Here is a 13,016-nt window from a genome sequence, read left to right as displayed (position 1 = left end):
AACTCCCCTGTTTCTTACATTTCAGTTAAAGGGACGTAAGAACTATAATAGGAAGTGTATTTTTGTTTTTATGTTTTGACGATATCTGAGAGTTCCTAGAATTATCAAGATTATTGAATAATTATAGTTGTTTAATAAGTGAAATTAATAGAAGACTTGGAAATAGGATGATGCGTTTTATGTTATAGTTGATAGATCACCCCATTTCTCTTAATTTGTTTTTATTTCAGTACAGTTAATCACAAATTGAATTGATGTGTGCAAAAACAGCTATATATTTTCAAACATCTTATTTAAATAGTTCTTTTATATACTGTTAAACTGTATCAACTACAAAGTCTTTAGCAAAAAGTTATAAGGTAATACATTTTGTAGATATAATTTATGAAAATTTATATATAAAGATTAGAACACAATCCTCTGAGGGAAAAAGAAATACTGAAAAACTCATTAAATGTACTTTATTAAAAATAACAACATACAAAAACAGTCATCCATTCAAACTGTAATAATCAGAACATTCTCCACATTATACCTTTATTAAATTTGTGTTCACACTCCTGTCAGGAAAGCCACAAATGTTTGTTTAAATATTAACTTATTTTAAATTGCCAGAAACACATCAGAATATGTTACAACCACAACTATAGGTTTGGAATCAGTACTAAATTTTATACCTAGTGATGCGTCAACTAACAAGTATAGGATAAAAAAGAATTATTAATATCGAGTGTACTATATGATGTACGATGCCTTTCTGCTTATTTATCTTGTTATTTATGAAATGACTTTCCTTTCAAATGTGAGGAATACAAGTAAAATAAAACATAATTTTTGGTTTGGTTTGGTGTTTTCTAATACTACATCTATTACTAACCTTAAGTGCTTTTAGTGAGTCACTGTATTTTTTATTATTGTTTGTGTATCCTGTAAAGTAAAAAATATATATTTCAAGAAATCAAAAACAATATCAAACAGATTCATAAAAACTACTTACAATTGTACATATTATATATTTCAAATGTTATTTGATCTTTGGTCCCATTACCAACATTACCTTATTTAGGTCTTCTCTACTAACTCAACTTTTAAACCTGTTTTAAACATTTATATTTTAAAACTAATTTATAACAATCTGTAATGCCCGCACTGTTTCCTGAAATTAATATAAGTTTTAATCTATTTATTATCACATACATATTACAAAACTGAAAATTACTGATACAAAAACTCAAAATAATTAGAGTCCTTTTTACAAACATCTGGACTAATTTATTTTCACGAATTTGTGGACGAGCCAATGATTTCTAATACGTTTTTAAGCGTTTTACACATTTTTTGAATATCTTCCAGCCTATTCCTCAGTTCTTGATCGGTGAAAAGGTTATTTATAAGTATATAATTAGTTGCTGTAGGTTAAATAAAAGCTGCAGGTTAAATAAAAGAACAAAGTCAAGTAGAATTTGTGAATAAAAAGTCAAAAAATAATGAAAATATTTAGAAAAAGGAACCGTAAACATCAGTCAGCCAAGTGTCAGAGTTCAATTAGATTTACCACAGATTATCAATTTGAACGATTTGAACTACAGTCGATTCCAGTCTAGAGATTTTCGTTTTTTAAGCCACCCATACTGAAGTCCGCCATATTGGGAAGTTTTAGGTGAAAACAAGTATACAATCTACAATCAAATAGTTTAATTTGCTCTATCCACATGCTCTATTTAGTGATGCTTTTTAAATTATTGTGTGGATGTACTATCAATGAAGCTTACTAGTTGTTTCATTAATGCCAGGGTACCAAAAACCCAAATTAGACTTAAATTAGAGGTGAAAATTTCAATCGTTAACGAAAATTAGTTATTCAAGAGTTGGATTAAACGATACATAACTTGTTAACTTTAAGCTGACCCCGGTATAAAATGGGCTCAAAGTACTCCGTGAGAAATGCCTATACACGGAGTTGGATGCGTGAGCTATTCCCACGTACAGGGTTGTAACAGGTAGAGTAACTGTATTTCAGACAGTGTATTAATGTAAGGGTAAATTAGATCTGAATGAGATGCTTTTCTCGTCATCTTTTTGTGTCAGCTTTTCGTAGATGTGGATACAAAGATAGAGAAACCGCCCACAAGAAAAAATAATGATAAGTTTGAATGGACGAAGAAATATTATAAGATGTTATTTGCTTAATAAGGTATTTCGTTTGTAAACTTTGAAAAAAATCATCAAATTCATTTTGATTTTTTAATGAATTAATTCAAGAACTAATATTAATAATTCAAATTTAGGAAATCTTTATTTTTATATTCTATATAAAAATCTATCAAATTATAATAATACATTTTTCCCTAAAACAAATAATAGATTTAAACATTTTATTTACAACATGTATGTAATGTGGGCAATACATAAGTACAGGGTGGGTCAAATTCGACGCTATTAAATGGAAACACCCTTTTCTGTAGGAGATAGACAAAAACTAATATCGGTGCCTGGAGCTCAATTTTTGTCAAAAACATGATGGCGAAAACCGCATATCGATATCTGTTACCGTTTCGTAGTTACGGGGTGTTTTTCAAAAATATGCATTTTAAACAAATCGCTGTAACTTTTTGTTACGGAAAATTTTTGTATTTTTATGAAAATGTTTCCAAAGCACCTTTTTACGTAGAATTTAACGGTTTAAGTATAATTTTTTTAAAATTAATAATTTAAGAATTATCAACAAAATTTGATTTTTATATGGGACACCCTGCATATTTTAATTTATTGAAAAGAATTTAAAATTACCTTTCCGAAAATATAACATACTTGATATTTTGCTCGATTCCTCTTCGAGATATAGAGTATATAAAAATTCGCCCGCTTTAAATAAGTAGGATTTGAACGGCACCGGCTGTAATGCAAAAAAATTCTAGCTGTGAGCATTAATTAAAACGAAAATAATATTTGCTATGAGAGATACAGAATTTTATAACAACTTAAAATATATTTAATCAACATCAACACATTTAAACTATATCTAATAACAATAAAAATAAATAGCAAACCAAGACATGAGATTTTGCTATAGGTGTTCAACATATAACCGTCTTCTGTTTGGTTTGGGGGGACGGGACAGTTTTTGAACATTTCTCGCGGCATTCATTAACTCAGTGGGGGTGAAAGATACCCTCTCATTACTGCTAAGTATTTCTAATTCTTGTCTAGATTATACGGAAGAATAAGGAACCTTTATTCTTTCGCAAATATATCAATAGGATTAGATCCATGGGCACTAAGTCAGGCGGCCTCGACGGCCAACGGCTGGGATCTTGGTTAGCTATTCAATTATTCTTGAAATTGGCTGCAAAAATTTGCTGATAACTTCCAGCGTTCAGAGGCGGTGCGTCGTCTTGCTGGAAAAATATGTTTTCGAGTTCCATTACGGGCATATCATCAATAAGGGGTCCAAAGCCTACTAGTTAAAAAAGTGGCGAACTTTTAAAAATTCTGTATTTCGAAGGGGATTATAACAAAATATCAAGTGTGCTATATTTTGGAAAGGTAATTTTAAATTCTTTTCAGTTAATTAAAAATATAGAAGGTGTCCCAAATAAAAAATCAATTTTTCTCTTTGATAACTCTTAAATTATTAATTTTAAAAAAAAATTATACTTTTAAACCATTAAATTCTACGTAAAAAGGTGCTTTGGAAATGTTTTCATAGAAATACAAAATTTTCCATAGCAAAAAAGTTACAGCGATTTGTTAAAAATGTACATTTTTGAAAAACACCCCGTAACTCCAGAACGGTAATATATATTGACGTGCGGTTTTCACCATCATACTTTTGATGAAAATTGAGCTCCACACACCGATATTAATTTTCGTCTATCTTCTATAGAAAAGGGTGTTTCCATTTAAAAGCGTCGAATTTGACCCACCCTGTACAGTTCATAACAAATAAACTGTTACTCACGTGATTAAGCTTGACCGGTACAGCGTTGCCAATTTTTATATATTTTCTTTTAATCAAGATATTTTAGGAAACAAAAATAAATTAATTATAAATATATAAACAGTTATTAATTACATCAACAAAACTCACCTTCTTAACAGTACTTAAGAGACATAAAGGGCTATTACTACCGCTGCTAATAAAGTCGCGATGAGTTTTTTACGGCTATTAAGCTATCTTGTACCACTTCGCACTAAAAGAGATTCTAAAAAGGACAATGTTCGACTGCAAGGTCTGCTAGTAAACATTTTCAAGGTTAAAGTATCACACAACACTATTTATTTAAACCAAAAACTCGTAATACTAAAATAAAGTGCCAAAACAAATGACAATGTCAGGAAATAAATAAATAATTGGGCAACTTGACATTTTTTACAGCAGAGCTACCACCTGAATCCCCATCGGGAAATTTAAATTCCAGTTAGACAGCCCGGCGCCGAATATGTCCAACACCGAATTTAAAAACAGCGCCCTCGATTACGTAACTAAAAGTTTAATTGGTAGCAAATATATATGTGTATTTATATGCAGTATCATCCCCGGGTTGTCTTTATAAGAGGAAAAACTTTTTTAGTTAGCAAGCAAAAATTTAAAAAAAATGCATTTTACTCAAAATGTCAATAATAAAAAAGTTTTTCCTCTTGTAAAGACAATCCGCAGACATACTGTATATTTTAATCACCTAAACCAATCATAATCATATTTTAATTATAAATAATAAAGTTTCTTGGACAATATCTTAGTATGTTTCCATTTTAATTAACAAAGTGTAAAAGAAGTAATCGCAATAATTAAATAAAAAAATCTATATGTATATCCTTTTTTTATTGAACGCAACATCTTTAAGTCCCATACACTCGAATTAATCAAGAGATTCCTTATCCCCCATCTTCCGGACCATTACAATGCCCGACCCATCTTCACTTCTTTCTTCGCCGTTGTATCTTAAATCTACCTGTTTTGTTCGGAGGAGTCTGTACCTCTCGTCCGCGTCCTTCTGTGAACCTATCTTCTCACTCCCACTTTCTTAAGTGACTGCAAACAAGGCCATTATGGGAACTAAACTTCATTTTTTGGCCACATCCGCCCCTGGGAGACACACGACTCGGATCTAAGACGACCCAGTGGCGTACAATTATTTATTTTAATAAATAATTTCTTCGCTCTTCTCCATCTTGCCACTAGGGTTGGCAAAGGTTTTATACCAAATGTTATAATTAGTATTATACTTGGTATTATACTTTGTATTTAACTTATCCAGGGTATTATACCAAATTGTATTAAACTATTAAATATCAAAACATTGTCTCACCGCCACTATAGTCAGCAAGATGCAAAAAAAATAAATGACCTGATTCGTCAAAGGGAAGATTTTGTGGTTACATCCACGCACAATTTGACCAATATCTTAGATGCCATATTTGGTGGACAGATAAAACCGAGGCCGTTTCGAATTTAGAATTTTATACAGGGTTGTTCACCACATACGACACGGAGTATTGTAGCTAAACGATTAGATTTTTACAAATTGTAAGTTTTGGGTTCGTTGAAGGTCTATTAGAGCTACAATTTAAAAATATTTTTACAAGATACAGAGTGTCCCAAATAAGTAAAAAATATTATAGTTGTATTTTTTTAAATGGAACACCCTGTATATTATTCTATTTTTGGATTCTACAATTGAAATAAAGGTAAACTTTATTAAGGTTTATCACACTTAAACCTTACCGTTTTTGAAATATTTTCAATTTTATGAAATTGCAGTAAAAATTTTAAGGCTTTATTTCTCCCAGGGTATCAAAGTTTTTAATACTAAATATTTACTGAAGATTATTTATTGATCAGATATTGTGGTGCAATAATAAAAATTTTACTACCTTATACAGAGTGTCCAAAAATTTATATTAAATAATGACTAGCTTGAAACGGCAATAACTTGTTTAATTTAAACGGAACACCCTATATATTTTACGGGAATCAGATGCACAATGTAATTGTCTATCAAATTGTATTATACCATTTTTCACACATCTCTTGAAGTTTTCGTAGAAAATGCATTTTCTTTAACATTTATCACTATACCCATGGAATATTGACATTTCAGATTTTTTTATAGCACCATAATATGTACAAAATGTACAGGTGGTAAATATTGCAAGCCCATTGGCATACAAAAAACTATTTAAATTTTTGTAAAAGAGTATACCAATTAAATATACCACCATTATTTCTTACAAAAAACATCAAAGTTAGTTAATTACATACTTGTAAATTGTTTTAATTAATAAATTATTCTAAATAAATGTGGATTAGAATCTTCAAAAATCATAATAATCTTTCAAAATCTAAACCGTTCTCATTAAAGAAATTCCGAAAAGTGTTTATAGCGTCCATTTTCAAAGTAATTATTGCTATCTTGTGAGTTTAATTCAAGTTTTATTTACTCCAACCGGTGATAATTGTGAAAAACTGGCATTAAACACTTAAAAAGCTGTGCTGTGAACTGCAAAAACCATCGTGAATCGTGGCATAACGTCGGTTTTCAATGTTTCATAGGTATTTTGTACATGCGTCCTTATATAAAATAAATTTTCTTGTTTGCAACACACCGTATTTTATTTATAAAATTAAACGAAAATAATAATAAATTTGAATAAACAATATTTGGCGATATAATTCCGGAAAAAGCCGAACCGCTCCGAAATTTTCAAAAGTTTTAGGTCGCGACTGTTGCAAGAATAGCGCCAAATAGTGTTTATATTGTCCTTATGGGCACTTTCCAATCTAAACTTGTTTCATTTATCTATGCCACTACCTTAAAACTGTTAACTCTGTGGAGTACATATTCGATGCTCCGTACCATCATTTACCTGAACAGAAACGTAGATATTAGCAAATTCACAAACCTTATTGCATTTTTAAAAAGAAAAACTTCCGGATATCAGGCAACGAAATCAAAAGTATTTACAAAACTGGAAATAGAACGCTTTATGAAAGAAGCCGATGACAAAGAATTCCTGTTAGCTAAAGTTGTCTTAGTCGTTGGAGTATTTGGAGCATGTAGGAAGGAAGAAATCACGTTTTTGACTGTAGATGCCATTAAAGATTGTCAGTCATTTATTAGTGTGAAGATTCCGAATACAAAAACTCATTTTCCAAGAGTGTTTACGATTACTGAGGAACCAATAGATGGTATCAATTTTGTAATGAACTTTCAATATACTTTTAAGCACTAGTGCCTAAACAAGTGTCACTTTTAGGTACTAGTGCCTAAAAGAATGTCATTTCGAATCTCAAATAAATATCAAAAACTGTCAATTTCGAAACGCTTTCACAAAAAATATTTTTGACAATCTATGTTGCAATAGTTACATTAACTTTCTGATTTTTGCCAGAAAGACATTTTTTAATCAATTTTAATAAATATTTGCATGAGTTGATTAGTAATTAAAACAAAACCAGCAAATTATTGAGTAATTTTGTTTTATACAAGTCATTGAGAAACCGGCATTAAAGTCAATCATAATATTAAAACCCCATCACTGCCTTGCTACGTTTGTTAATGTACTCCATCTTTTTACTCAATGACCTAACAAGTAAATAAATCCGGAACCGTACGCCTATGGTTTACCGCTTCGACGCGATTAGGTACTTTGTAGTGTTTATTTGTGGCATTTTACTTTTAATGGGACCAGAAAAGATTTTTTCCTTCTTCTTGTTTACATTGTCGTACATAATTCTTTCAGCTCAAGATTAGCCTTAGAGGCTGCTCTACGTTGTTTGGTAAACAGGAAAATATTTGCTTTCGCTAATAGATTTTATGAGAAAACTAAATAGGTTCAGTTTTCCTAAACTATTGGAGATTATTATAGTGTTTATGAGACCTATAAAAACATTGGCTTAGAACTAAACTGTATAATATTTATAATTATAATATTTTAATTTATGTGTCTACTATATTTTAGTTTTATAATGTTAAAATTATTATTTTGTCTTATCTGGTCTCCTTCTAGGTGTATTTATTATGTAGGTGATGGCTTACAACTACAAAATTAATCAGAAGAAAGAATAGGAACAATATTTCATTTTGAAAATGGGAAACTGTACTAAAAACTCCCTCTATAGGCACAAATTAACTACAACAGATGCGAAAGAACACCGAATTACGCGTTCAGGTTTCTGTGACCTTCAGAAAGAGTTCATAGACAATCCGCATCAATGTATAGTTTGGGTTATTATTTGTTTGGGTGAAAATAATCTGCACCAATATGTTATCGAGGCATACAAAAAGGTCCACAGACTTTGAGACATACGAAAAATCAAGTCCATTTAGTAAAGGTAGTAAATCTAGATGGAAATTGTGGCAGAACTTAAATTAACAGTGACACTATCGCGATTTATCGAAAAAGACTAAAATAGTTGGTTGTGTAGCGTGCGGTAGATCTCGGCAAAAATCGCTAGTAAGTGACTATATAATATACATACGTGTAGTAAACCGATCATTTATGAAATTCACTTAAATTAACCAAATTAGAAATTCTCAATAGTGAAGTATTGCAGGCAATTAAACAACTTAAAAACAACAAAAGTCCAGGCCCTGACAATATATATCCAGAAATACTTAAATTAATATCAGAAGATAACGTAGATATACTAACTAGGCTTTTTAACAAGATCTATGATAGAGGAAAAGTACCTGATGACTGGCTCTACTCAACTTTTGTACCGCTTCCGAAAAAACCATCAGCTCGACATCTCAGTGACTACAGACTTATTAGTTTAATGAGTCTCGCACTGAAAGTGTTACTTAAAATAATACATAACAAAATTTATAAGAAGGGTGAGCAAGAAAGCGGCTATGAACAGTTTGGGTTTAAGAGTGGATTGGGAACACGAGAGGCCTTATTCTGTTTACAATTGATGACGCAGAAGTGTACAGACCAACAAAAACCAATGTATGTGTGTTTCGTAGATTTCGAAAAAGCATTCGATAGAGTCAAACATACGAGACTTATCGAAATGTTGTATGAGTTGGGAGTTGATAGCAAAGATGTAACACTTCTGAAAAATATATATTGGCCTATAAATATATAACAGCCCACATGAATATTGAAAATGACAATTCCAATCCAGTCAATATACAGAGAGAAGTAAGACAGAGATGTGTGCTGTCTCCTTCGTTATTTAATGTTTATTCTGAGGCGATTTTTCGGGAAGCTTTCTCTTCAACAGATTGCGGTATTAAAGTTAACGGCGAAGTCATTAACAACATTAGATTTGCCGATGACACAGTTCTTATTGCCGATTCTGATACTGGTCTCCAGAGTTTAGTGGAACGACTTGAAAGGCTCCTGTAAAAATACGGGATGAAGATCACTCCTCTAAAACTAAAGTCATGATATTTGAAAGAACCAAAAATGTACCAATTCCTATTAAAATAGAGGGCAATACCTTAGAAACAGTCTACGACGTGGATAAAAAACCAGAATAGAACAAGCTGAGAAAATGCATTTTTTAAAAATGAAGAACGTCTTCCAGAACCCCAGATTGGACCTAGAGTTGAGAACTAGGCTCGTTAAGTATTATGTTTGGTCAATCCTATTATACGGAGCAGAAACATGGACACTGAAAGTTCAAGAGATGAATCGCCTGCTCGAATCGTTCGGAAACATGGATATATCGAAGAATGGTTAAATTCCATGGACAGCCCATATCACAATTACCGAAGTCTACAACAGAATAGGCAGAGAGAGAATTGCTCAATATAATAAAAATAAGGAAAACATCATACTTAGGGCATATATTGAGAAATGGAAAAATACCACGTCTTACAATTGATAGTTAAGGGGTAAGATTGAAGGAAAGAGAGGTCTCGGCAGGAAGAAACTATCTTGGTTGAGAAACATCAGAAACTGGACTCACCTAACTTTTGAAGAACTTATAAGGAAAGTCGAGAATCGTGAAGATTTTGCCAATGTGATCGCCAACCTCCACGAAAGAGACGGCACGTAAAGAAGAAGATATTTCAAAATTTGCGAAAAATGTAATTTTGGCCTTTAATTGTCTCCGTCAAGAGAAATCGTGGTTAGAAATCAAAAATTGATTGTTTTATAAGCTAAATCTTAGGCTTTCTCCATGGATACAACTGACTACCGCAAGCTGTTGCTAGGATGTTCTATTAATTTTAATTGTGTTTTTTAAACATTGTGAATGATCGTAAACCAAAAAGTATAAAGTGTAATAATTGAAACCACTAATTTATTCCACTAATTGCGAGGTTCTGAATGAAGTTTTAAACTATATAATTAAAAATAACTGTTTAATCAAAACCAAAATTTTCTTTACGAATTTTATTTTTATTAACATTCCTCGATTCCTCGTTACAAAGTCTGAGTTTCAGTTAAACATTTAGCTCAAATCAATAACTATCGCATAATCGAAGGTTTATCGAAACTACCCAAGGGCCAAGTCGTCGCGTTTTCCTGTTAGCAGAACCGATCCTGTATAGGTCGTGGGAAATGTCGAATAAAGGGGGACACCGCATACCGCTAGCGACCATTGTCTGTGACTCGTCTGGTTTGATGGGTTTAAGCACGAAGGTGGGTATAGGGGGGGGGAGGATCGTTGTCCGATAAACGTACCCATAGCATATACAATTATACATACATAATTATGGAGGAACAAAGATATTATTCCCGGTAGTATTTGCAAATTTAATAGACCTTGCAGTAAAACTTTAGTTTATTTTTGTTATTTTTATTTTATTTTTGGTATTATTATTTATTATTTTTGTGATTATTTTTGTTGGTTTTATTTTTTACTGTATTTCTTCCCAATCCACATTTTCTTTAACGGCGAAATTATTTGTTAAAACACCTAAACGCTTTTATTTTTATATACAACATTTGAAATAACAGTACGCATATCTGGAAATAAATCCTGGTACTACCCGTATAGCTAAAGCTTCAACTAAATTTACGATTTAAAAATAAAAATAATTTATTTCTGGGAAGATATTTAATACGTCTGTTGGACGCATAAACATAAACCCCAACACTATGACATTATGGCCTGATATCTCCCCCTATTGCATTGAAATTTATTATTTTTCAAACTTCAATATAAAATCATAGTTTCTTGATTTTTCACCCCCCTAGGATAGAAAATAGAAGGGTCGTAATATTCTCTTATTACAAAAAGGAGGGAGGATTTTGCCTAACATAATATAAACCAACAAGAAGTGTATGTACACAGAAAAAAGTAAGTTCTAAGAAAAGTATGTACATACTAATAATATTTCTTATTGTTCTGTTTATTTATTTTTTTAATTTTATTTCTTTTGATAGAATGCTAATAAAAATCAGTAAAAAATATATAAGATATGAAATAGATGAAACTAAAACTAAAGCGGTACGGTTTAGGGTACAGTACCCTACCACCTTTAACTATGACATTTGTCACATTTTTTAATTATAATTGTGGGGAATTGTTACCTACTTCAGACTATAGTTACAAACGTTGTTTATCAAGTAGAGTTTTTTTTCTGAGAAGTCAGTTTGTCCCTGTCAAGTAAAATTTAGAGGTGTATTCTTCTCAAATTAAGTCGGAATGCGTAATTAGATTTTTTTAATTTTAACCTTTTAACTACCCCCGTACGGGTTTGCAAGTAAATTTGAAAACGAAAGTGTGGAAAGCATACAAATTCCTTTTAATACACAAAATTTAGAGGTGTATTCTTCTCAAATTAAGTCGGAATGCGTAATTAGATTTTTTTAAGTTTAACCCTTTAACTACCCCCCGTACGGGTTTTGCAAGTAAATTTGAAAACGGAAAGTATGAAAAGCATAAATATTCCTTTTAATACACAAAATTTAGAGGTGTATTCTTGTCAAATTAAGTCGTAATACGTAATTAGATTTTTAAAGTTTAACCCTTTAACTACCCCCGTACGGGTTTGCAAGTAAATTTGAAAACGAAAGTGTGGAAAGCATACAAATTCCTTTTAATACACAAAATTTAGAGGTGTATTCTTCTCAAATTAAGTCGGAATGCGTAATTAGATTTTTTAAGTTTAACCCTTTAACTACCCCCGTACGGGTTTGCAAGTAAATTTGAAAACGGGAGTATGAAAAGCATAAATATTCCTTTTAATACACAAAATTTAGAGGTGTATTCTTGTCAAATTAAGTCGTAATACGTAATTAGATTTTTTTAAAATTCAAGGGTTTGGAAGTAAATTTTATACATTACAATATACAACGATATATCAGTCGTACCAAACACGTTAATTTAGAGGTGTGTACTTTTTTGGCCTTTTTTGAAATGAATCGGAATAATTCTATGATTATTTCAAATATTGTGTTAATGCAAGTACCCTTGAATATACTTCTCATTAATTTTAAGATGTGTTTCCAATATTATTCGGCTACTATACAAATTAAACCCTTCTGTTGGATATATTCCAAGGGCTATAATAGATTAACACAATAACGTCATATATAATATTCCGCATGTGCGAAAACTCTACCTCAGATACGATTTCGCGATCGGGAGCTCTCGGCTATTTGGCTGCCAATTCGCGGCTGCCAAGTTCACACCGGTATATTCTTTGCTGTTGTTAAAGTATCATATTATATCATATTTTCCAACAACTTCATCAGGACCAAATACGTTCAAATAAAATATACGGAGGGTACCGCTTAAATTCCTGTCCCGATGTTGAAGGATGGCTATGGTTATAGAATGTCAATGCATTTCCTACATAAGTCTATCCTTGTTCGGGAGGACGTTTTCTGCGCTTGCTCGATCTGTAAGCACTTTGATTGGACAGTTCCAAATCATATGATATATGATATGTTTTGTTTTGGTTTTATTTATTTTAAGTTGAGGTTAAAGACGTTCTCTAAAATCTTTCGAAAAATTGGAAGCTTTTTGTTAAATATTCTGAAATCAAATAAGTTTGATAATGTAACATTATGCGCATATTTATCAAACGAGATATTTTAATCGTATCCAA

The sequence above is a fragment of the Sitophilus oryzae genome, unplaced genomic scaffold (genome assembly GCF_002938485.1).
Source record: "Sitophilus oryzae breed Bouriz unplaced genomic scaffold, Soryzae_2.0 scaffold_1081_pilon_pilon, whole genome shotgun sequence".
NCBI classification, from domain to species: domain Eukaryota; kingdom Metazoa; phylum Arthropoda; class Insecta; order Coleoptera; family Curculionidae; genus Sitophilus; species Sitophilus oryzae.
Note: the sequence above shows the minus strand (reverse complement) of the source record.